Source organism: Equus asinus, chromosome 12 (assembly GCF_041296235.1).
Source record: "Equus asinus isolate D_3611 breed Donkey chromosome 12, EquAss-T2T_v2, whole genome shotgun sequence".
NCBI classification, from domain to species: domain Eukaryota; kingdom Metazoa; phylum Chordata; class Mammalia; order Perissodactyla; family Equidae; genus Equus; species Equus asinus.
In genome coordinates, this window is record NC_091801.1 from 41,508,397 (window position 1) to 41,531,003 (window position 22,607).

At 38.7% G+C, this 22,607-nt stretch overlaps 1 pseudogene; it reads left to right on the plus strand.

Annotated features, from left to right (window-relative positions):
• LOC123290022 (ligand-dependent nuclear receptor corepressor-like protein) overlaps positions 1–22,607 on the plus strand; it is a 50,499-nt pseudogene that overhangs the window by 20,723 nt on the left and 7,169 nt on the right.

The following is a 22,607-nucleotide window of genomic DNA, read 5'->3' on the forward strand; positions in this document are numbered from 1 at the left end:
CATGGTTGTGTTTTCAACTAGTTTTATCTTCTGTAGTATATTTATTTTCTAGAAGGATATATTTTAAATGTTTTGGCACCGATAAAATGTAGAGAAATGTAAATATAATAGCAATTAGACAATTTCATTTTTAAGATTAGTAATTTCTCTTTCAGTGAAGAGAAGGTGAGTCATGTATGGTAATTTTTCTATTTAAAATGGGGTACTAGCATTATAGCATATGCATATATATTTTTCTTTAAAATCAATGAGTATTCAGTATTGGTACTAAATTTAAACCTGGTTGTTCTTTAACATTTTCTAAAATTGATCTTCCCTTAATGGGCTTTCCGTAGATAGGACAGAAGTTGAGCCTCATGTTCAGTGATTTCTCTCCTATTTCGGAGCCCAGTAAATCTTCACTATGGCCATCACTCCGTCACTTAATCCACTTCATGTACTTACACTCTCAGCGATATCCTAGATTCAGTGTTCAAAGCCTAAAGTTCAGCCAAGTTCCCTCATTAGAATTCCCACCTTTGGTTAGTCTCGTCATAGAATTTTGAGAGAAAAATCCCGAAGCTCACTCTTCTACATGAACCTCATAAAAGTTAGCATTTCCTAGCTTAGAATGGAACCAGGGACACGGTATGAATGTCAGAGCCTTAGGACTTCTCCCCTCCTCACGCCTGAATTGTTGTAAGTCATTCTAGTTCTTCCACGTGGGATGCTGCCACAGAATGGCTTGATGAGCAGCGTGCAGGTCTGCGCCCAGGATCGGAACCGGTGAACCCTGAGTCACCGGAGCGGAGCACATGAACTTAACCAATCGGCCATGGGGCTGGCCAGCTAATCTTTTATGTAAACTTAATTCTCAGTCAAGATGTCCTGGATGCTCTTGGTATTTTTAATCTCACATTGTTCATTTTCACTCTTAACTTCAGTCTACAGAATATGTCAAAATGGGGGCCCACAGAGAACCTTTCTACACTGAAGTTTTTTTTCTTGGACTGATTCTTCAGGCCTAGAAGCTCTCTTTATTGGGCAAGTGACAGGGTAGCAAGTTCCTCCCCGGCTCTCAGTATCAAGAAGGGTTTGATTATAAAAGAGAGCTTCTCTAAATCTGTTCAGGAAAATAAATAGTAAAATATAAGTCTGTCATTTTCATAGGACTACCTCATTGCCAGAAAGAGTCCTACAATCTTTTCCGTGTTGTCATGTACCTCTACTTAAAGGGCATAAAAGAATATCAGGAATCACTTTGAAGAATTAATCTAGCCCAACACACCCTTATAAAGAAGATTTAATAGTTTATTTAATAGTTTATTTGACCACCTACTCAAAATTTGTTTCTCTTCAGTTTTCCTCTAATTCTGCAATTTTGTTACAGTTTTACCTAAGTTTCAAACAGATAATCACAATTTAAATTAAAAACAAACACTTCACAATATAGGAAAAGCCTGACTGAAAGATAAATTGTACATCTCAAGTTAGCACAACAAAATCTGTTTGATAAACTGCCAAGTAAATCTTTGAGTTGCCTCCCCTACCCTTGAACTGATTTTTTCTCTTAAGGGCATAATTAAGCTTTCATTCAGAATGCCGTGTACCTCACATTGCGATTATTGCTCTTATCAAAATCAACCAGTTGTTCTCCTCAACTTGCCCTGAAATTTTAACTCCTCCGGAAAGCTCTCAGTTGCACACTCTCTACAAACATTCCACCCATCTCTGGTATCCAATGCCCACAGCAACTCAAGGAGGAGTTTGCAATTTTAATACGTTCCAGAAACAGGAGTTGAAAAATGACGAATTCACGATGATGAGAGGAAATTCTGGAGGTTTTTAAAAAAGAAAAGATTCTATCATATTACTGGACTGTAAGAAATATCACTAGCAATCTTTTTTCATACAATCCTAGAGTTCATTAACATTAAACCTTTGATCATGTAAGTAGAGTTGCATGACCCCATTTCATTACTGTTATTAAAAATAATGGTACCTACCCTGTATCTCCCAATCCATGAAGGAAAATCACCTACAAGAGAAAAAATTAATAAACAATGCCCAAATAAACCCACACAGAATCGATACACGCTAGCGTTGGTCAATTCTGGATGCCAGAATTTCAGAACACTACCTTCAGCAAATCAGACTCCATAGAGCTCTCTTCAGTGGGAAAAATACTTACTTTCTCTCACTGTAGTTCCGAAGATAATTAATGTGCGGCTTTAGCACTTAAAGAGGTCCCAGTTAGACATTCTTAAGTGCAAATAACATTCTAGGAAAAATAGTTTGTTTCAAGTCAAACCATGCAAGTCTCATGTAAACTGTAGACTTTTTCCATCACAAAAAGGAGCTTCCGGGGTTAAAAAGACATTTGAGCTCCTCGTACACGGTTTTCTAAAGAACAGCACCCTGTGATGTCATAAGTTGCCAATCTTCAAACTTCTTTAATTCAGGACACGAGTGCAAGGTAAGAAAATAAAGTCATTTTCTTGAGGACTTCAGACTTCCCTCACCCACAAACAAGAGAGAAACGAGCAGCGGAGCCACCTCGAGTTAGGGTGCCTGGCCGCTAACGCCGGTCCCTACAAGCTGGGGCCGGCGGCGGGGTCCCGGGGGACCCGGGCCGCACTCGCTCCGCAATGCAGAGGGCTCGGGGCTGACGGGGGCGGGCGCGCTGATCCTCCGGCCCGGCCGCAGCCCCGGCGCCCTCCTGACACCGACCACCCCACCCCACCCAGCCCACCCCGGACCCGGCGGAGGGAACCCACCCACCGGCCGCCAGGCGGTCAGCGACGCCGACCCTGCGCGAAGGGGCAGTGGTGAGCAGCGGGCCGAGGGTCCCCTCCGAGCCCCGGCTGCCGCCACTCACCGCAGCAGTGGCCTTCCGGGCGGCGGGGATGATGGCGGGAAGCGGGGCAGACATGTTATTACCGCACATACACCGGCTCGACCTACAACGCGCGTCGCAGGCAGAAGGGAGACAGGGCTCCCGGCCCGCCCCACCGGGCGCGCGCACAGGTGTCGGCGGCCCGGCGGCGCTCTTTCCTGCCGGGCGTCCGGGACACCCTGGGGGAGACGCTCTCAGCCCCAGCGGGACTGCGTGGTCCCTGGAGCCTGGGCTTGCCTTCCGCTCCTGGGGCGCGGTAGTGAAAAGAATGAGCCCCAAAGCCAGTCATCCGCAACCCCACATACTCCTTTGTTTCCTGAAGCCGGGGTGGACTCGTTTGCGCTGGGAGAGGTCGGTCGAGCTTTCGCTGTATTTCCGTTGGGGCTACACCAGTGTGCAGTTTTGGAGTCGACTCCCCTCCTCCTTTAAACTTCAGCTGAAAGAGAAAACATTCAGTTGTCACCGAGAATGCACAACTTATTGATCGATGGATAGTGACATAGTACTGATTTAAGCATGAGACTAGACGGTCCCTTTTCTGCACAGGTGGGTCAATGCATATTAAATACATGGTATGATCTGGGAAAGCGCAAGAGATAGAAACCCCGTAGAACCAAAATGGCCAGACCTTCTGAAGTTTATCGTTCAATGGAGAAAGTTAAATGATATACACAGTCCTTAGGGAGTACAGTGTAAGATAGGGAAAGAAGCTGGTGAACAAAAGGCTTTAAAACACACACACACACACACACACACTCCACTTTAATTCATATGATAACCAGAATGCAGTCGTACTGTTTTTTATCTTTCTTGTCTTGGATTTGAGTGCTGAGAATTTGGGGGGCTCTCAAAAATGTTAAATTGATGCTGATTTATTGAAAATGATAATGTGACATTTCACTTATGAGTCTACAATTATGTCAGGCTTTTAAGTACTTGGTTGTGATTTAAGTATTTGGTTGTGATGTTAATAGAGACTAAAACTATCTTTAGCTCTTATGTCAACCTATATGAAGCTGTCTGGGGGGCAAGCTCAAAAAATGAGTTTATTTGGGAATAGCCGAGGAATTGCAATTCTGGACGTGCAAACTATGGTGAACCATAGGCAAGTTGGAAGAGACAAGGGGAAAGTTAGTTTTTATTAGGTGTTAGGAGGAAATTAAGGAGGGTTATTTAGAATAAAAGTTCATGGGAGAAGAACAAGAGTGTAAGGTTGTGACAATGCGTTGTCGCTGCGGCAGGGACGGATCTTCCTTCCTTTTCTTAAAAGCAGGAGATGAAATTCCTAGGTGAAGATGTCCTCCGTTGCACCAGCAGAAAAGTTACATTCTTATCATCACGGATAAGAAGTTGGGACTGAGAGAATTTTATACAAATAGGCCTCGTTAAAATAATTCTTATCGTCCATCTTCCTGCCAGTTAAGCAGGCAGCAGTGAGTGGTATGTACGTGAGAGGTCCCCCTTCAGGGTTTCATGACTCCATTTTAAAAGAGGTTTTCCTTTATTTTCACACTTACTATGAACAAAACATGTTCCAAGACACTACTAGTCTGAGTTTTTCTGTGATGTAATATGTAGAGTTCCAGGCGCCACCAAGCGGTTCTATCAACTGACTTCCGTTAGTTGGGAGCAGGACAGCTCAATTTTATCTAGAGACATGCACAGCATAACAGCGTTTGGGTCAAGGACGGAGGGCATATAGGAGGGTGGTCCCGTAAGATTAGTACCATATAGCCTAGGTGTGTAGTAGTCTATACCATCTAGGTTTGTGTGAGTACACTCTATGATGAATTGTGTAAGTACGCTCAATGATGAAACTGCCTAACACATTTCTCAGAATGTATCCCCATCATTGAGCAATGCGTGGCTATATTTCTGTCATCCTCCCCTCTTCGCCAGTCCAAATGCTGCTATTCCTGCAAGATTCACCGATGTCTTACATCCTCTAAGGAACCTTAGTGTTCTAATTAATCTCTTTGTCCCCCAGATAAGAGAAAGAAAGAAATATAGTAATAGAGAAAAGACAAAATTAGCATTATTTTCAGAGGATGATTATGCTAAGGTGTTTAAAGCAAAAGCCAACTGAGTAAATTTGAAGATCGAATTGGCTCTATTCAACAATTCATGAATTGAGCAGCATCCCAGCTAGCAAATAGAAGGGAGGTCCAAGGAGCTATGCAGAGTGGAAGGCTGTTATGGGCAGAAGGGACAGAATAAAGGAAGTTTCTAGCAAAGAGCAGATTCGGGCAAGATCACCTTCCTTCGGGGAAGAGTAGTGTGGGGATCTATGAGGCAGATTACTCACTCATGCCGACCAGGTAATTCCAGATTGACTAGTTAAAGGTCACATTCCTGTGAGAGACTGAAAGTGCAATTAAGTCTTGATTTATTGATGTGGGACTTAGCACAAGTGACACCATTTTGTTCCTGTTTTTTCTTTTTTTAACAGTTCTCCCCCTTTGCATGAGACTCTTAGCATAACTTGAAAGATGTGATCAAAATTTAAGGCATTAGTGCCACTCTCAGCTACCGCTCTGTTGGTCTCGCAGCTTTTACTGTTTCTCCGTGTTATAGTCACAGGTCATGATGAGGTTTTCTGCTGAATCCTGTGGTATTCACAGGTCACGACTTCACATTCATTTGCTTGATGGTTAGCAGCTGCAAACACGCATTTAAAGCTTTTGAGAGAATGCAGTGCATCAGGGAGATTACTATGAGTGTTACTGGTAGGATCATTCCCATGTCTGGAGTGCACTTCAGAGCCATGGTCCCCAAGACCCAAACCAATCAAAATCCAATAAGTGAAAGAAATACTCTGTTGAAGGAGTCACCTTTTTAAGCCAAGTGCGTACTCAGTGATTTTATGTAACTAAATTTCAGCTTCCCCAGAAGTGTTAATCCAGGTGCAGCGGGTGGTGGCCACAGCACAGACACATCCTTGCTCAGCTAACAAATGATCAAGGGCTGTCATATTATCAAGAACTACTTTGAGCTGAGAGTCTAGAGATTTTCATTGGGCAGCTATTGCTTTAGCAGCGAATTCTGCAATACTTTCAAGAGTTAGGAGGGATTTCTGATCACAGCCTCATTTGTACTCACTCCTAACAAAGGAAGTAGGGACCTGCCAAAAGAAGCACATCCTGAATCATGAAGGCCTCCTGGCAGGTCTTTTCGAATTGGATGATTAGGGGAGTTGACCAATGAAGTGTCTTAGCCTATTTGAGAACAGTTGAGTGGCACAGTTAGATAACCTAAGGGGCATTGCCCAGTTATGTGTTAGCCATCTAAGCATTTATAGGTCCAAGGAGAATGATCACCACCACCGATGAAATTAAATCCTGTTGGGGCATAAACCATTACTGCTCAGGTGGCATTGTTCATGGGTTCCAGCATCATGAACAGATTGGAGTTTTTGATGATGAATCCAGCTGTCTGAAAGGTTGCTCTCCCTTAGTAATGGCTTGGGAGATATGATGGTGGCATTATCTTGCCAGGCCAATGCCAGAGTAAAGGAAAGAAAGAGAGGAAGACAGTGTTTCATGTTCAGTTACAATGGGAAATCTTGATCTGGTGTCTTGGGTGGAAGCAGTCTACGTCAATGTCAGCTGCTTCTCCTGCTCATCAGTTTGATTCAGAGGTCTTCAGTGTTTGTAAAGGACCAGAGGTCAGGAGGAGCTTTCTTCCACTGTGAGATGTGTAGCCAAGGTTTAAGTCCTGGAGGTTTGGCTGCCATCTGGGTCGGGAGGAAGACCTTCCCAAGGAGATTCAAGGACAGTCTTTGGTCTCAGTGATTCCAGATCAGAAGGATGGGAGGAAATAGGAAACATTAGGTTGGAGAGTGGTAGCCAGATATTTGAGAAAAGTGGAAGAATTTAGGATCCAGTTCAGTTTACAGGTATATAACAAAACCTCAAAGACGATTAACAGGGTTAGAATCTAAATATCTACAAAGGTGCAAACATAATTTTTCTCTCTACAATTACCCCAATTTTTACCAAAGATAATCAGAGTAAAACTAATTTGTTTGTATTAAACTTGGCCTGATTATTTACATGAGTGTAGCAAGAATGGTGATTGACCACATAAGCTCTTTTAAGACTGCTTTGCTGGAACTTTTTATAAGGAATCTCAGATTTGACTCTTTCAAAGCCTCTGAGGCCAGGAAGCCAAGCCAAGTTTCAAGCAGTTCCTTACAGCTGTCTGGTCATGTCTGAATCTATGCATATCTCTCTCAACTATGACATTCCAGTCAAAGCCTTGGTAACATAGCCAATGTTTTCAATTGTACCCTGTTAGAAGGAGAACAGATTCTTCTTGAAATTATGCAAGTAACTTACTGTATTGCCATGAAAAGAACACTTGAGTTTCTAAATTCTGGAGGGATCATACAGGGAGAAAAAGTAAATGTTTCCTCTTTGTTTACAAAGGTATACTTTACCAATTGTAAATCATAGGTAGCTTAAGAGAAAAAGTTTCCTTAAATCTGGAAAAACAAAACACTAAAGAACCAGAAATGTTTCAAACAAGAAGTCGTAAAAATTATAACTATCCTTCTCAGCTTATTCAGTCCCAGGTTATTAATTCTTGTTCTGCTTGAACCCAGTTGTTTCTTTTCGTTCTGGAAATTCTTTTAATCTTAAAAACTAATTCTAAACTTCATAAACATGTAGGAGTATCCAGGAATGTTAAAAAAGAAATAGAGTAATTGGCAGTTTATTGAAGGGGATTAGAATGCACCACCCAAAATATGCCATATGGATTATTTTGAGGTAAGGCCATTGAGAATCAACAGATACAGAAAGAAGCCTTCTTGGAGATTCTTTCTCTGACTAAGAGCAGAAACTTCTAAAAACTGAGGGCTGCCATAAATCTCTTCTCCTAAGGGAGTTTTATGGCTATGAAGAAGACAGAAAATCGGCACCAACATGAGCCTGCACAAACAAATTTTAATAAATAACCTTTATCTTTCCTTAGTTTCCCCCTATATTTACCTCCTCACAATTTACCACCCTTAGAAGCTCAAACCTCTTTTCCTTTGTCTTGTCGTTTCTTCACAAATTTATTACCCTTTGTTAAAATGGTAACAGTCTGACTGCCTCTTTAGGATTTTCATGTCATTTCTGAGGCCCCTCCACCATATGCATATGAAATAAACCTTTTTCTCCTGTTAATCTGTCTTTTGTCAGTTCAATTTGCAAGACCCCAGTTATTGAACCTGAGAAAGTAAAGGAAAAAATTTTTTCCCTCCTCATCAACATCATCTAGAATTACAAAAATTACAAGAGTAAATTACCAATGTAGGAAAGGATAAGCAGATCAGGTCATTTACTGAATGCCCTTAGTTACTCAGATTTATTTCTAGAACAGAATTAAAACTCCAGGGAAAAAAAAAAAGCACACGGGAGAAATAAGTACATATTAGAGGTGGCATTTCAAATCAGTGGAAAATGATAATTTTTCAGCAAATGATATTAAAGTAATTGGCTACATTTGGGAGAAAATTCAGGTGGTTCCTCCATTATTCCTCCCACCAAATTTTAGTCAGTATCCAGAAATTCAAATGACTAGCATTTACAAGGAAGTGCCCAACTTTTCTAATAATTAAAGAAGTACAAATTAAAACAATTTATTACTTTAGATCCATGATATTGGAAAGAGTGGAACAAGCTTAAATTGCGTACACTGCTAATGGTGTGTGGTATAAAAGGGAATGACCCTGAAGAACAATTTGGGAAGATCCAGTAAAGTGGCAGATGTGCATAGCTATGACCCAGCAACTCTACTCTGGGGGCCTACTTTGGAAACCCTCACATGTACGTACACAGAGAGACATATAAGAATATTAACTGCAGCGCTCTTTCTGAATTGAAAACTGAGAACAACCTAGACACTCATCAACAAGAAAACAGATAAATTCATTTATATGTGAAAACACGTTAAAGTACCATATATTGTTTCTTTCCGATGTTTTATTAAGATATGTGATGTACAATGAACTGCACATACCTAAAGTGTACAATTTGATAAGTTTTGTTTTATTATATACTACTCAAACTATAACCACAATCAAAATAAGGAACATATCCATCACACACAAAACTTCTCTTGCTCCTTTGTAGTCTATCCCTGTCTCTTCCCTCTGTGCCCCATCCCCAGGAAACCTCTGATTATTTTGTCACAATAGATTTGTTTGCATTTTCTAACACTTCTTTCTCTCAGCATCACTGTTTAGAGATTCATCCATGTTGTTGTATCAGTTGTCATTTCTTTTATTGCTAAGTAGCACCCATTATATAGATATAACACAATTTGTTTATCTGTTCCCCCGCTGATGGGCTTTTGAGTTGTTTCCGGTTTGGGGCTATTACAGATAAAGCTGCTATAAACAATCTTGTACAAGTTTTCATGTGCATGTATGTTCACATTTCTCTAGGAGTGGGACTACTGAATCAACTGGAAGGTGAAGTCTTGACTGTTTAAGAACCTGCCAAAATGTTTTCCAAAATGGTTAGTTTAAACATCTGATCAAATCTTTTGCCCATGTGATAAACTGGATTGTCTTATTATTATTGAGTTGTAAGAATTTTATGTCTATTCTAGATACAGTTACTTTGTCAGATACATGTTTTGAAAACACTTTCTCTCAATCTGTGGCTGGATCGTCTATTTTCTTACGTGTCTTTTAAGGAACAAAAATTTTTAATTTTCATGAAGTCAAATTTATTGACTTTTCTTTTATAGTTTATGCCTTTTATTTTAGTTTATGCTTTATTTAAGAAATTTTTGCTTAACCCAGCATCACTAAGATTTTCTCCTATATTTTCTTCTAGAAAATTTATAATTTTGGCTCTTATATTTAGACACTTATTATGATCCATTTTGAACTAATATTTCCATATGGTGTGAAACAACGATTAAGACCTTTTTTTGCGTATGGCTCTCCCATTTCCTATCACCATTTATTGAAAAGATGATCATTTCCTCTTTGAATTCTCTTGGCTTCTTTGTCAAAAATCATTTGTCCACAGGATAGCCACATAAAAAGAATGAAGTTGTACAGCTATCTCATACCATATACAAAAATTTACTCAAATGGATCAAAGAGCTAAACGTAAGAGCTAAACCTATAAACTCTTACAAGACTACGTAGATTTAAATCTTTGTGACCTTGGATTAGGCAATGGTTTCTCAGATTTGAATAGACATTTCTCCAAAGAAGATATACAAATGGCCAATAAACACATGAAAAAATACTCAACATAATTAACTAATAGGGAAATGCAAATTAAAACCAAATGAGATACCACTTCACATCTGCTTGGATGGCCATAATCACAAAAGACAGGTAAGTGTTGGCTAGGGTGTAGAGAAATTGGAACATTCATGCTGTTGGGAATGTAAAATAGTGCAGCTGCTTGGGATATTTTCCAAAGTCTGGCAGTTCTTCAAAAGGTTAAACATAAAGTTACCCAGCAATTTCACTCCCAAGTATATAACCAAGATAACTGAAAACGTATGTCCTCGCAAAAACTTGTAAACAAATGCTCGTAGCAGAATGATTTGTAAAAGCCCCAAAGGGGAAGCAAATGTCCATCAACTCATGAATAAATAACCAAAAGGTGGTATATCCATACAATGAAATATTACTAAGCAAGGAAAAGAAATGATACATGCTACAACATTGAAAGCATTCAACTAAGTGAAGAATCCAGTCACAAAAGACAACATATTGTATGATACCATTTATGTGAAATGTCTAGAATAGGCGAGTCCATTGAAACAGAAAGTAGATTGGTGGCTGCCTAGGGCCAGGGAAGGAGGATTCAGGAGGAAATGGGGAGTGACTGCTAATTGATACAGGGTTTCTTTTGTGGGTGACCTAAATTTTCTAAAATTAAATAGTAATGATGGGTGCGCAACTCTCTGAATATACGAAAAACCATTTAATCGTACATTTAAAATGCGTGAATTGTATTGTATGTGAATTATATCTTAATAAAACTGTTATTTTAAAAATCTATTGTCCATAAATTTGTGAGTCTACTTCTGAACTCTCTATGGTGTTCCACTGGCCTGTGACTATTCCAGTACCACGTTGTCTGGATTACTGTCTCTTTATGATAAGCTTGGAATCAAGTAGTTTTAGTCCTTCTACTTTGCTCTTCTATTTCCAAGTTGTTTTGGCTATTCTATATCCTTTGTAGTTCCATATTCATTTTAGGGTTGACTAATTTATTTCTTCAAAAGAACCTATTGAGATTTTCATTGAGATTCTCTCAAATCTACAGGTCAATTTGAGGAAAAATGACAACTGAGTCTTCCGATCCATGAACCAGTATCTCTCTCCATGTATTAAGGTAATCTTGGATTTCTGTCAGCAATGTTTCACACTTCTCAGTGTATAGTCCTGAATATCTTTTATCAAATTTATTCCTAGAAAATCCATGTTTACGTTATTGAAAATGGTACTTTAAATTTCAGCTTGACCATTTATTGCTAGACATAGAAATGTAACTAATTTTTGCATATTGACCTCATATCTGCAGTCTTGCTATACTCACGTAAAAGTTCTAGTAGCTTTTATTTGTAGATTCCTCAGGGTTTTCTTAGACAATTATGCACTTGAAAATAAAGACAGTTTTACTTCTTTTCCAATCTGCATGTTTGATTTTTTTCTTTTGCCTTACGGTACTGTCTAGGACCTCCAATAGAAGTGGTAGGTAAACATTGTTGCTTCATTCCAGATCTTAGGGTAAAAGCATTCAGTCGTGCATCCTGAAATATAATGTCAACTGTAGGGCTTTTGTAGATACTCTTTATCAGGTGGAAAGAATTCCCTTTTATTCCTTGTTTGCTGAGAGTTATTGTACTGAATGAATCTTTGTGCATCGAATGTTTTTATATATATATTAAAATGATTATTTTTTCTTTAGTTTGTTAATATGGTAAACTATATTAATTGACTTTAACATTAAGTCAACTTTGCATTCCTGGGTTAAACCCCACTTGGTCATGATATATTTTGTTTTTTCACTCAATTCATGATAAGTTGTTTGTTCAAAAATTGTGAAGAATTTTTCCATCTATTTTCATGAGGGATATTGGTTTATAGTTCTTTTTTCTTGTAATGTCTTTATCTGGTTTTGGTATCAGGATAATGTTGGCTTCATAAAGTGAGTTGGACGGTATTCCTTCCTCTTTAAAAGTCTGGAAGATTTTGCGTAGAACTGGTATACTCCCTCCTGGGATGTTTGGAAGAAGGTGGGGGGGAATAGGGAAGTGCTTGTCAAAGGGTACAAACTTGTAGTTATAAGACAAATAACCTTTGGGTCCTATTGTACAGCATAGTGATTATAGTTAATAATACTGTATTGTATACTTGAAGTTTTTTAAGAGAGTAGTTTTGTTTGAGGAAGATTAGCTCTGAGCTAGCATCTGCCACCAATCTTCCTCTTTTTGCTGAGGAAGATTGGCCCTTAGCTAACATATGTGCCCATCTTCCTCTACCTTACATGTGGGACGCCTGCCACAGCATGGCTTGATAAGTGGTTCCCATGTCCGTGCCCAGGATCCGAACCGGTGAACCCTGGGCCGCTAAAGCAGATCACGCAAACTTAACTGCTATGCCACTGGGCCAGCCCCAAGACAGCAGATCTGAAGTGTTCTCACCACACACAACAAAAAAGTAACTATGATGGATGTGTTAGTTAACTTGACTGTAATAATCATTTCACAATGTATATGTATATCAACTGTTTGCATTGTACACCTTAAGTACATGCAATTTTTATTGTCAATTATACTTCTGTAAAGTTTGAAAAAAAATGTTTAGTAGAATTCACCCATAAAGTCATCTAGGCCTGAAGTGGAAATCAATTTCCTTAGTAGGCATAAAGCTAGTTATGTTCTTTATATCTTTTTATTAAGGGTAAAAAAAACAGCTTTATTGAGATATAATTTACATACCATACCACTCACCCATTACAAGTGTACAATTCAGTGGGTTTTGATATATTACATTATTGATTTTTTAAAATTGTGGTAAAATATATTCAACATAAAATTGGTCATTTTAACCATTTTTAAGTGTACAATTCAGTAGCACTAATTCCATTCAAAATGTTGTGCAGCCTTCACCACTGTTTTCAAAACTTTTTCATCACCGCCAACAGAAAGTCTGTAATTGTTAAGCAATAAGTCTCCACCCTACCCTCTCTCTAACCCCTGGTTATGTCTACTCTACTTTCTATTTCTATGAATTTGCCTATTCTAGATACTTCATATAAGTGGATTCATACAGTATTTGTCCATTTGCATGGCTTATTTCATTTAGCATAATGTTTTCAGTGTTCATCCATGTTGTGTCATGTATCAGATCTTTATTCCTTTTTATCATTGAATAATATACCTTTGTACATATGCACTACATTTTGCTTATCCTTTCATCTGTGGATGGACACTTGGATTGTTTTCACCTTTTGGTTTTAGTGAATAATGCTTCAGTGAACATTGACATAAAAATATCTGTTTGAGTCCCTGCTTTGAACTCCTTTGGATATATACTTTCAGCTTTCAACATCTGACCATGATGCGTCTTGGTGTAGCCCTCCTTTCATTTATCCGACTTCGAGTTTGTTGAGCTTCAGGGATATATATTGTTTTTATCATATTTGGGAAGTTTTCGATCACTACATAGTCAATATTTTTCTGCTCTTTTCTCTCTCTCCTCTCCTTCTGTTACTTCCATTACACATAGGTTGGTGTGCCTAATGGTGTTCCACAATTCTCTAAGGCTCTGTTCATTTTTCCTCGTTCTTTTAACTCTCTGCTCCTCAGATTGCATAATCTCCATCAGTCTGTGTTTAAGTTTTCTGGTTTGTCCATCTTTCGGTTCAGATTTATTGTTGGGCTCCTTTAGTGAGTGATTGTCCAGCCACACCCTTGATGTTCTCTCCAGAACAGATTTTCTCATTTTTTTGTAATGTAGATAGGTTGAGAACTTTCAAATCTTCAATTTTGGTTTCTTTTTCTAACTTGCACCTCAAAACTCTTCCAGCCTCCACCCATTCCCCAGTTCTAAAGCCACTTCCACAATTTTAAGTATCTGTTACAGCAGCACCCTACATCCTGGTACCAAAGTCTGTATTGGTTTGCTAGGGCTGCCTTAACAAATTACCACAGACTGGGGGGCTTAAACTACAGAAATTAATTTTTTCACAGTTCTGGAGGTGAGGAGTCCAAGATCAAGTTGTGGGCAGAGCTGTTTCTTCTGAGGCCTCTCTCCGTGGTTTGTAGGTTACTGTCTTCTCCCTGTGTCTTCACGAGGTCTTCCCTTTAGACGAGTCTTTGTCCAAATTTCTTTTTCTTGTTTGGACGCCAGTCATCTTGGATTAGAGCCCATCCTAATGACCTCATTTTAGCTTAATTACCTCATTAAAGACCTTTTCTCCAAATAGAATCACATTATGAGGTACTGGGAGTTAGGACTTCAACATACGAATTTTTCAGGAACACTCTTCAGCCCGTGACATACTTCCTGGTATGGAACCTGCATCCTGTCAGCAAGCTGGGGTGTGGGTGCTCAGGGCCCGGTGTTTTCAACCTGCTCCTACCTGTGGTAGAGTTCCACCTTCCAAGTAGGGGCTACTTGGGGGAACAGAGCCCCAGTCCTCTTGGCTACATTTGCCTGGAATAGAACTTCTGCAACATGAAGCTGAGAACGTTAGAGACTGCAGCAGCCTGCTCTCCCAGGGAGAAACTCTCACCCTAGACTGCGAGCTAAGAGGAGAGAGAGGGTCTCATTTTCTTGTAAAGCTAGATCACTCCGACTTGTAGGAGGGGTGGAGGTAGGAGTGGGACATGGCTCAAATGGCACAGACTTGCTGTTTTTACCCAGATTTACTAGATTTTCCTGAATAAATGTTTTTTAATTTGCTGTATGCCATTAGGACAATTTCCAGAAAATTTAAATTTAAAAATAATAATGATTTTTACCATTTTTCTTTTTTTGAGGAAGATTATCCCTGAGCTAACATCTGCTGCCAGTCCTCCTCTTTTTTTGCTGAGGAAGACTGGCCCTGAGCTAACATCTGTGCCCATCTTGCTCTACTTTATATGTGGGATGCCTACCACAGCATGGCTTGCCAAGTGGTGCCATGTCCACACCCAGGATCCGAAGCGGCGAACCCCGGGCCGCCAAAGTGCAATGTGCGAACTTAACCACTGTGCCACAGGCTGGCTCCAATTTTGATCATTTAAATGATCGTTTCATGGGGAAATGTTCTGCCGAGCTCCTTATACCACCATTCTGGAAGTCCTGTCTCTATTACTTCTTGAGTCAACTTGGCTAGTTTGTGTCTTTCAAGGAATTTGTCTATTCAATCTAAGTCATTAGTTTGTTGGCGTAAAATTGTCTACTCTATTCCCGTATCACTTTTAATGTTTGAAGGTTCTGTAGTGATGTCTTCTCTCTCTTTCCTGATATTATTTATTTGTGTGTTTTCTCTTTTTTATCCTTATAGGACTTGCTTGAGATTTGTCAATTTATTGATCTCAGACAAATCGTTTTTGGTTTAATTGGTTTTCTCTCCTTTTTGGTTGTTTTTTATTTTTATTGATTTCTTTTATTTACTTTTTTCCTACTTATTTGGGTTTATTTTGGTCTTCTTTTTCTGGCTTCTTAAGCTTTAACCATAGTTTTGAGAATTTTCTTCTCTTCTAATATGAGTTTTTAATGCTATAAATTTTCCTCTAAGAACTGCCTGGCTATACCCCACAAATTTTGATATGTCATGCTTTCATTTCCATTCTATTCAAAATATTTTAAAATTTCTTCTGGGATTTGTTCTTTGATGCATGAGGTATTTAGAAATACGTTTAGATTCCATATATATGCGGATTTTTCAGTTATCTTTTTTTTTTTTTAAGATTTTATTTTTTTCCTTTTTCTCCCCAAAGCCCCCTGGTACATAGTTGTATATTCTTCGTTGTGGGTCCTTCTAGTTGTGGCGTGTGGGACGCTGCCTCAGCGTGGTTTGATGAGCAGTGCCATGTCCGCGCCCAGGATTCAAACCAACGAAACACTGGGCCGCCTGCAGCGGAGCGCGCGATGTTAACCACTTGGCCACGGGGCCAGCCCCTCAGTTCTCTTTCAAATACTGTTTTCTCTGAGTTTGAAAATTTTTGTAATTGAGGTCACATTGGTTTTTAATATTGTGTAAATTTCAGGTGTACATCATTATATTTCAGCTTCTGTATAAGTTACATCATGTCCACCACCAAAAGTCTAGTTTCCATCTGTCACCATATATATGTGCCCCTTTACCCCTTTTGGCCTTCCCCCACCCTCTTCTCCTTTGGTAACCACCAATCTGTTCTCTGTTTCTGTGTGTGTGTTTGTTTGTTTATATTCCACATGAGTGAAATCATACAGTATTTGTCCTTCTCTGTCTAACATTTCACTTAGCATAATACCCTCAAGGTCCATCCATGTTGTCGCAAATGGCACAATTCCGTCTTTTTTATGGCTGGGTAGGATTCCATTGTGTACATATACCACATCTTTATCCATCATCTGTTGATGGGCACTTAGGTTGCTTCCCGGTTGTGGCTATTGTGAATAATGCTGCAATGAACATAGGGGTACATGTATCTTTTCAAATTAGTGTTTTCGTCTTCTTTGGATGTCTACCCCGAAGTGGAATAGCTGGATTGTATGGTAGTTCTATTCTTAATATTTTGAGAAATCCCCATACTGTTTTCCGTAGCGGCTGTAGCAGTTTGCATTCCCACGAGCAGTATATGAGGCTCCCCTTTTCTCCACATCCTCTGCAACTCTTGTTATTTCGTGTCATTTTAGTAATAGCCATTCCGATGGATGTCAGGTGATATCTCATTGTAGCTTTGGTTTGCATTTCTCTAATTATCAGTGATGTTGAACATCTTTTCTTTTCTTTCCGTTTTGGAGAAGATTAGCCCTGAGCTAACTTCTGCTGCCAATCCTCCTTTTTTTGCTGAGGAAGACTGGCCCTGAGCTAACATCCGTGCCCATCTTCCTCTATTTTATGTGGGATGCCTGCCACAGCCTGGCTTGAGAAGCATTGTGTAGGTCTGCCCCCGGGATCTGAACTGGAGACCCCAGGTTGCCAAAGTGGAAGGTGTGAACTTAACCGCTGTGCCAACGGGCCGTCCCCTGAACATCTTTTCATGTGCCTGTTGGCCATCTGTAAATCTTCTTTGGAAAAATGTTCATATCCTCTGCCCATTTTTTGATTGGATTGTTTGTTTTGTTGTTGTTGAGTTGTGTGAGTTCTTTATATATTTTGGAAATTAACCCCTTATTGGATATATGACTTGCAAATACTTTGTCCTAGTTGGTGGGTTGTCTTTTCATTTTGTTGATGGGGAAGACTTTTAGTTTGATGTAGTCCTGTTTGTTAATTTTTTTCTTTGTTTCCAGTGCCTGAGGAGACATGGTATTCAAAAAGATACTGCTAAGACTAATGTTGAAGAGCATACTGCCTATGTTTTCAGCTAGGAGTATTATGGTTTCATGTCTTACAATCATCTCTTTAATCCATTTTGAGTTGATTTTTGTGTATGGTGTAAGATAATAGTCTACTTTCATTCTTTTGCCTGTGGCTGTCCAGTTTTCCCAACACCATTTATTGAAGAGACTTTCCTTTCTCTATTGTCTGTACCTAGCTCCTTTGTCGAAAATTAGCTGTCCGTAAATGTGTGGTTTTATTTCTGGACTCTCAGTTCTGTTCCATCGAGCTGTGTGTGTGTTTTGTACCAGTACCATGCTGTTGTGATTACTGTAGTTTTGTAGTATGTTTTGAATTCAGAGATTGTGATACCTCCAGCTTTGTTGGTTTTTCTCGAGATTGCTTTGGCTTGTTATTAGTTTCTAATGTAATACCATTGTGGCCAGAAAGCATAGTTTTTATTATTTGAATTCTTTTACATTTATTGAGACTTTCTTTACGGCCAATCTTACCGTCTATCTTGGTCAGTGATCCAGTTGTATTTGGGAAAATGTTAGGTAGAATGTTGGTTGATAGAGTTATTCAAGTCTTCCTTTACTGATTTTTCTGTCTACTTCATTTGTCATTTATTGAGAGAAGGGTATTGACATCTCTAATAGTGGCTATAATTGTGGATTGGTGCAGTTCTTTTAATTTTATCATTTTCTGTTTTATGTATCTTGAAGTTCTGTCATTAGGTGAATATGTATTTAGTGTTGTTCTTCTTTTCCATACAATTTGACAGTCTCTACCTTTTCGTGACAGTCTCTATCTTTTCATGTTTCAAAAATCTCTACCTTTTGATTTTTTTTTTACAGCATTCACAGTTAAAATGATTACTGGTTGTTGTGATTAAAGTGGTCAAATGCACCATTGTGCTATTTATTCATTCTCTTTCTTATTTGTGATCTCTTTGTATTTTTTTTCTACCTTCTTTTAGAAGGCAGAAAATTTTACATTTTCTAATTCCATTTAATCTCCTTTATTCACTTGTTAGGAATAAGTCAATATTCTTTTCATATTATCTGTACTCTTTGTTTTCTTTATTTTATAAGTTGTTTTAGGGTTTATATTAGACATCTTTCACTTATTACGCTCTACCTTCTGATCATATTATTATCCTTCATGTATAGTATAAGCTCATTACAATAGTTTACTTTGATTTCACCTTTCCTAGATTTTAGGTTATTGTGGATATACATTTTATTTCTACATATATTAGTAACCCCACATGCATTGTTACATTTTTGTTTTAACCAGTCAGTAATGTTTTAAAGATATTTAAAAATTAGGGAAAAGTGTATTTTGTATTTACTCACAAACTTTCCGTTTCTAGTGCTCTTTATTTCCTTGTGTATATCCAGATTTATAGTTGGTATCATTTTTCTTCTGTCTGGAGGATTTTCTTTAATATTTATTATAATGCTGGGCTGCTGGTGATGAATTTTAGCTTTGATATGTCTGAAATAGTATTTATTTCATTTTCATTTCTGAAATGTATGTTTACTGTATATAGAATTCTGGGCAACCATTATTTTTCTTTCAGCTCTTTAAAGGTGTTGCTCCGTTGTCTTCTGGCTTTCATTCAATCCAGTGAGAAGTCTGCTGTAATTCTCATTTTTCTTCTGTACACGTGTCTTTTTTTGGGCTGCTTTTAAGTTTTTTCCTTATCACTGATTTTAAGCAGTACGATTATGATGTGCATTGGTGTAGTTTTCTTTGTTTCTTCTGCTTGGGGTTCATTGAGCTTCTTGGAAATATGAGTTTATGGTTTTCATTAAATTTGGAAAAATTTCATCTGTAAGTCCTTCAAAATTTTTTGTCCTATCCCTCTCCTCCTTTTTGGGAGTGCAGTTATATCTATATTAGGGCACATGATGTTTTTCTATAGCTCACTGATATTTGTTTTTTTCCAATCTTTCCTCTCTCTCATTTTAGATGATTTCTGTTGTCTTTAAGTTCATTAATCTTCTTCTACAGTGTCTAACCTGTTGATAATTTTAACCATACTATTTTTCTTCTCAGACATTGTATTTTCACTTGTAGATGTTTATTTGTGGTTTGTTTTGTTTGTTTCCTTTTAGATTAACAAAGGTTCTTTTACCATGCTAAAAATATAAAATATACCATCTTAACCATTTATAAGTGTAGCACAATTCAGTAGTGTTAAGTAAATTCATATTGCTGAGGAATAGATTTCTTTTACATCTTCCATATCTCCTTAAAATGCTCATCTTTCATCCTTTTTGAACATATGAACTATATTTATACTAAGTGTTTAAACGTTCTTGCCAACTATTTCTGTCATCTCTGGGTCTGTTCATATTGATTGATTTTTCTTTTTATTTTAGGTCTTATTTTCCTGTCTTGCATATCTGGTAATTTTTTTTTGTCAAGTGCCACATATTGTGAATTTTATTTTCTTAGTTGTTGGAGTTTCTGTATTTTTTTTCTAAAATATTTTCAGGCTTTGTTTTGAGATTCAGTTAAGCCATTTGTAATCAACTCTGCCATTTTGAGGCTTGCTGTCTTGCTTTCTTAGGTGGGTCCAGTACAACTTTTAGTATAGGACTAATTTGGTCCCAACACTGATGTGATACCCTTTTGAGAATGTCCTTGTATTAGGAGGTTCTTTTTATTTGGCTAGTGGGAATATAGAGTATTACCAGCCCTGTGTGAGTTCTGGGATGGCTAGCTTGAATCTTTCTCATGGTCTTTCACTGGCCTTGAGTAGTTTCCTCACACACCTGCATTGATCAGTACTCATTTGGAGCTCTTCCTGTGCAGATCTGTCTTCTCTCATACTTCATCCCATAAATGCTCATAAGATTTCCTTGTATGAACTCTGTATCTTTAGCTCCTGGAACCAGCAGGCTCCGTTTGGGTACTTCCTGCCTGCACACAGCCTAAAAATTCTCTCCAGGCTGTAAGCTGGGGCAATAATATGGCTCACATCTTTTGTTTCATTTCTCTCAGAGATCATTATCTTTCACTGACTGTTGTCTAATATCTGGACACCACTGTATGTTTTGTCCGGTTTCTTAGTTGTGTGTGGTGGGAGGATAAGTCTTGTTGTTTTCTTTTTAATCCAGTTGTTTTCCCCCGTCATTGCTAGAACCCCAAATCTCAAAAATACTGCATCTTGATAGCAGATACATACAGATGTAGTAAAACTACAAAGAAAAGCACAAGAAGGATAAATTCTCAATTCAGAATAGTGGTTACTTCTGGGGAAGCTGGGAGAAAGAGGAATGTGATTAGGTATAAAAAGAGACCTATAGGGGGCCAGCCCCATGGCCGAGTGGTTAAGGTCATGCTCTCCACTTCCACGGCCTGGGGTTCGCTGGTTCGGATCCGGGGCATAGACCTACACACCGCTCATCAAGCCATGCTGTGGCAGCCTCCCACATAGAAGAACTAGAATGACTTATAACTAGGATATAGAACTATGCACTGGGGCTTTGGGGAGAAAAAAAAGAGGAAGGTTGGCAACAGATGTTAGCTCAGGGCCAATCTTCCTCACCAAAAAGCGTGCAAAAACAAGACCTATGACTATTTTTATAATATTTTATTTCATAAGCAGGGTATTGGGCACATAGGTATTTGGCTTAGTGTTAGTCACATTTAATATCAGTCCTGAAATATTTCGCAATTGAAAGATTTCAAACAGAACAAAGGATTAAGTTTTTTAAAAAGACAAACTGGAAATACTAGAAGAAAAAGCAGGTATGTCTTAGTGGTGTCTATAACCTTGATTGAACCTTTTACTCCCTCTACAAATGGATGTATAATATGTAAGAAATAGTCTTCAAATTAATATTATCAATCATTCATAAAAAACATTGAGCCGGTCTTGTGCCCATTTCTTTGATTTTTGCTCTGAGAAGTTGATATGGAGAATATATGTATTTCCAGACTGTTCTTGACTTTTAGAAAAGTTTAAGGCAACTTGACTGAAGTGAGCCAACTAGAATCCTGAGTAGGGAGAATGAGGTCACATTCTGTGGATTCATTCTTCCAGGTCTGCAAAACAGTAAGAAACCATTTCCTCAGTATTAGAGGGATCAGATAGCGGCAAGACTCACCAAACTGTCTTCTATTTCTACCATATGCCTCCCAGAGGAACCAGAACTAGCAATTCTAATGGCCTTGCACAGTTGTAGGAGAACTCCTGCCACTACCACGCATGTATCTATGACTTTCCCTCCTTTATATTTTCCCCTGTGAACATGAAGGACTATAGTAGTAGTTAATTATGTTTTCCGAATATTTCTGATTCTCTGCCTTCCAGGACATGGTAGGACTGCAATTCCCAGAGTCTTGGTTTGGGTGGGGTCATGTGAATAGTTCTGGTTAATAAAGTATAGGTGGAAGAAATCTGTGTCACTTACAGACTAGAGCTTTTCATTGCTGGTGTGAGGCCCTTCAGAATCTTACTTCCTTTTGTCACAGCAACCTGCAAGTTTCAGTTTGGTGGCTGCTCTCTCAGCCTGGGTCCTGGAATTAGATAAAAACTAGAGTTCCCAGATGATCCTTGATGAGATTATGATATAATCAAGAAATAAACCTTTGCTGAGAAAGTGCTAAAAATTCCTTTGTATCATTCAGTTCAAATGTCCCTTCAGAGAGGCAGTCCTTGACCACGCAGTCTAAAACCCACCACAAATATCAGTTGCTGTCTAACACAATCCCCTGTTTAATTGTCTTCATAGTACTCTTTACTTTCAGAAATGGTTTTATCTATCTGCACTTCTTTATTCTATTCCCCACCCCCTGCCCAAAAAAGCCCCCAGAATACTCCATGAGAATAGAAGACTTGCCTGTTTGATTCACTGCAGTATTCCCAGCACTTTGAGGATAGAGAGACATGAAAGAATCAGATTAGCCTAATTCTTATAGGCCATGGTAAGTGCAGTGTGAAGTCACTGAAGGGTAATGAGACTCTGACTACTTTTGGAGAATGGACTGGAAGCGGGCAACAGTGGAAGTGAAAGTAGATCAGTCAGTAAACTCTAGCATTGTTCTAGGCAAGATAAAGGGGGGTTGAACAAGTATGGTGTTTGTAGATCAAAAAGATAGGTCTTGTTTATGTGGGAATTAGGGAAGAGAAGCATCAAGAAGACTCTTAGGTTGCTGGCTTTAGTAACTAGATAAATGGAGGTGCCATTTAATGAGATGGGGAATATAAGGGAAGAGCACTTTGGGGG